At 48.4% G+C, this 4,348-nt stretch overlaps 1 long non-coding RNA gene across 1 annotated transcript; it reads left to right on the top strand.

Moving 5' to 3' along the window:
• Window positions 1-2,119: 2,119 nt before the first annotated feature.
• Window positions 2,120-3,095, top strand: LOC138372235 (uncharacterized). The gene is made up of 3 exons (XR_011230756.1): window positions 2,120-2,539; window positions 2,618-2,723; window positions 2,810-3,095. It is a non-coding gene; the product is annotated as an uncharacterized lncRNA (long non-coding RNA).
• The last annotated feature ends 1,253 nt before the right edge of the window (window positions 3,096-4,348 follow it).

Below are 4,348 nucleotides of genomic sequence, written 5' to 3'. Positions count from 1 at the left end.
GAGTTACGAGACCACACACCACAGGAGACACAACTGGAGACTCGACAGGAGACGAGGCAGGCAGGGGAGGCCGAGTTGCAGGAGCCGGGGATGCACTTCCTTCCACTCCGACACCCACAGCCACATCGAGGCTGGTATCAGAGACCGGCAACGGGGCACCAAAGGACTGGGAAGTAACATGTTCCACAGCAGCACCTTCCGACAGGTCCAGGACTGCCAACGGGGGAAAGTCCTCCTCCCTGAAGATGTACACAAGTCCGACCCGGCTCGCATCACATCCCGCAGCCTGATGGCCCGAGAGTCAGCACCGGAAACGCGTCCGGGGCTGATCCCCATAAAACACGCGTACCATGAAGCCCAGAAGCTGGAGAGATGAAGGGATGGAGTCCTTCAAGTGCAGCGCCACAGTGCGGGTCCCATTCGGGATACCCATCCACCGCCCGGAGGAGACTGCATTCATTCGGACACTCAAGACCCGCCCATACCGGGTAAAATGACGCTGGAGAAGAGAGTCAGGGAACTCAAAGGGAGCACCATGCACTACTACATAGGTAGTCTCGCTGCACCTGTCCGACACTATCACCGAACCACCACCCTCAGGCAGAGTAAATGTCCTCCCGTCATAGCGTTCCACAAAGTGATGATACACAGCCGTAGAGCAGAATTTCACAACAGCTCGACGCTCGGATACAAGTTGAACGCCGCACACAGATGCCACATCCACCCGCAACATGTCAATCATCACCACCTCAACTGCCGGGTAAGACGCCGGGCCAGTAAATTCTAGGCCAATGGTATCCCGCTGCTTCACAGGGGAGGGGGGCCGCCATCCCTCCAGCCGCCACGGCCCTAAAGGTCCGCTCACACACACAAACTACCACGGACCAGCAAACCAGGAGCTCACAGGCGACACGTCCACCTCCGCCCAGAGCTAGGCGAACACCTCATATTCTTGGAAGTGGTATGTTAGGAAAGATCGGCTGGTTTGCCCTCCAAAGAAAGTTCATGCAAATAGTGTTGAACCAATAGGACACTAATCCTCATGGACAAAAACTTGTCAGGGCAAGCAGGTATCCAAATAGAGAACCAGGCCTCTCCTATGGTAGCCAAGGCTTAACATGAGACAGCGCCTCTAAATAAAAGGCTTTGGGGGGGGGGGGGGGAATAACTTGCATTAACTTTTTATACATAAATTTTCTGGTGGTCGTGCCGGTGGGATTAGTACCTCACTGGAGGTGTTTAGTCTGCCTTAAACATGCTCTTGTAGTTTCCCAGACCGGAGACCAGGTGTGTAACATTGATTATTGTACTGGCAATAGTGCTAAACCAATCAATGACGTTCTTGCTGGAATTGCCGACTCTTTTTAACTGTTAACGTAAACGGTGAAAGTAATTACTTTAAACATTGGATAGGTTGTCTAGCAATACATTTTTAATTGTCAAACTAAACTTAATAGGTATATTTTAGAAGAGTTAAATATTCTAAGACTTGACAGTAGCATATACATTGCTTCTCTTACAAAATTAGTCTGACTTCCATATTAGACAATTTTTTTATTATTTGCAACTTAGATAGTTGTCAATATTAAACTTCTCGGTCCCACTAAACTTCCACTTCACACCGTAAATTGCAGTGACTTGCATTCATATTTTTTAATATATACTACTCATTACAGATGACTGCTATAATTTTTCTGGTGATGATGGCAGCAGTGATGCCATCCTGGGCCCAGTACTTCATTAGGAACGACGCTGCTCCCGCCATCTTGGGAGTCACTGTTGACAGGTCATTTGTTACCTCGACTGGAAACCTCTTGGTATCTGGAGCCGGCCCCACCCAAGCTCCTCAACCCCTCCAACTCTTCCCACAACTACCAGCCCAACAACCTGTGTTTGTTCAGCCACAACTACCAAGCCAGCCTCGGGTCTTCATTCCTCGGCCTCAACAAGTATCTCCACTATTGCCTCCCTTTACCTTCCCTCCAATTTCTTCTCTTTGCAACCATGCTGCTAAACCCCTGGTAAGATGAGATATTTTCCTTCCATATGGCAGTTTTTAAAGTTAATTGGTAATCAAAATGAGCTTTCACCTAATGTCATCCTAACTTGTCAGGTTGACGAGGTAGAGGACGGCAGAGCGTATCACTTCTCATGGTGTCACGACTCTGGTAGACTCTACACCTGGGAGCAAGCAACCTATTACTGCTCTGGGGCCAGATTCACGAAAGCACTTACGAACCTGTACATCTTTTCTCAATCTTTGGCGGCTTTGTTTACAATTATTAAACAGTTAATGAGCTCCGAAGCACCAGGAGGCTGTTTATAACAATAACAACAGTTGATTGGGAAGTTTTCATGCTTGTAAACTGTTTAATAAATGTAACCAAAGCCCTCAAAGATTGAGGAAAGATGTACACGTTCGTAAGTACTTGCGTAAGTGCTTTCGTGAATCTGGACCCTGGCCTTGGCAACGGCTTCCAGGCCGTCAGTATTGAAAGTAACAGGAAGCAAGAGTTAATTTCCAGGTTCCTGATTGCACGTAAGTTGACAAGCTGGTCTTGGTGTTTAACTTGGCCTTGAGTTACAAACTTGGACGTAATAAAATGGTATATTTCAGACTACATCAGCGACATTTGGACGAGCGGCAACAAGCGTAACTCGAGATCTTGATCGTGGTTATCTGGCACTTCCTCTCCCTACTCTAACTGGTCTAGCACCGGCAGGTGAGAATTTGTTTGTTGACCGTAAACAACACCATTGGTGTTGACTGGTAATGATCATGGCATTGAGTACCACTTGTCTTCCCCAGGCGAGGACTGCCACAGCCAGACAACGATGAAGGCAACGAAGACTGTCTGGCGGTGTTAAACAACCAGTATAACGATGGTGTCACTTGGCACGACTCCTCCTGTTTCCATCTGAGGCGTGTCATTTGTGAGGCTCCTCGCTTCAACCCTCATTAGTTGTTCCCCATCAATTGTTCTCATTATTGTAATATTAAGAAATGTATATAAACTTTTAACCTTATTGATTAACTTTCTGTAGAGTATGAATTTGTGTAATATATTGTATGTAGTAATATAAAAATGCTAAAACTCGGTCTGTTTTCTTTCTCTGAATCCCATCACTTTCTGACTCGTTGTCGTCGTGAGGGCTTGGTAGCTGGCTGCTACAGTGATGCTCCATGGGTCAGTCCTGTCCTTCACAGGCCTTGTGTGTCTGCTGCTGTCTTCACCAATTTTGCCAGAAATCCTTTCCTTTGCTTAGTTTTTTTTCTTAACCTCTCTCTTCTCCCCCCCCCCCCTCCCTTCCCCCCTCTCTTCTCCTTTCCAATTGTCATTTCATGCTGACCTTTTGCCAGTCTTGATTATTCTTTTGGACTTCTTTTGTTTGCCTCCCCCAAACACCCGGGCATAAATACTCAAACCCGTAGTACTGAAAGTCTCGAGCGAGGGGACCATTTTATTGTCAATCCTCCTTTCGTCACTGAACTCGATGGAATGATGGTTCTTAAGCTGGTGTTTGTGGGGCGTATGCGCAAGACTCGCCCCTGAGGGCCCTGGCAAGACCAGCAACATGTCGGGTGTCCTATCCTCTAATTGTGGTAGGTGTGTGGGGTCGGGTGGGGGGGGGGGTCACATTCGTGAAAGAAAATATTACCTCTAGTTTCAATATTGCTGAATGACTCTAATGACTACTCAAGCTCATGGAGTGGGCAACCAAGCACCCGAGTCGGACTGTATTCGAAGACTCTGTAGCCTCGACTACATTGGGCCCAGACTTTGCTCCTCCATTGACTACCTCCATCCAAACTGGTTGGGTCGAGCCACACCCCCAGAGCTATGACCACATCGTCCCCTGGCACGGCTCGGTTTCTCATTGTGACTACTACGCCTTTTAACACCCCCCCCTCCCCCTCCTTCTCTCTGGTAGTTCTCAACGCCGTCCACGCAAAGGCCGAACTCTCAAGATCCCGTCTCGTACTGATGCGAATCAAGCCTTGTTTGGCCCCGTTTCATGGGCCAAATACTTTGATCTCCCTCTAGATTCCTCCCCACCTGACGATTTCTCAATCTATAGGCACCTTGTCGATTCTGTAAATGCCCGTTACTTTCAACCCCACCTGTCTCGGTAAACGTGTCGTTGCTGGTCCTTCTCGGGATGCAGCCACCCACTTGGTCGCCTTATCCTGCTTGGCGAGAACCATGTTTGGGTCTCCAAGAACGCTCGGTTGAATGCCAGTGTTGGCACTGTTCTCCTCCCACCCCCGTGTTGCAACCGGTGTTAGGAATCTACAGGCCTGCAACAAAGATATTCGGCATGTTCTCGAAGCCCAGGGCCATTCTGT

This window comes from Procambarus clarkii, chromosome 38 (genome assembly GCF_040958095.1).
Source record: "Procambarus clarkii isolate CNS0578487 chromosome 38, FALCON_Pclarkii_2.0, whole genome shotgun sequence".
Taxonomy (NCBI): Eukaryota; Metazoa; Arthropoda; class Malacostraca; order Decapoda; family Cambaridae; genus Procambarus; species Procambarus clarkii.
Note: the sequence above shows the minus strand (reverse complement) of the source record. Positions and strands in the feature narration are given on the sequence as shown.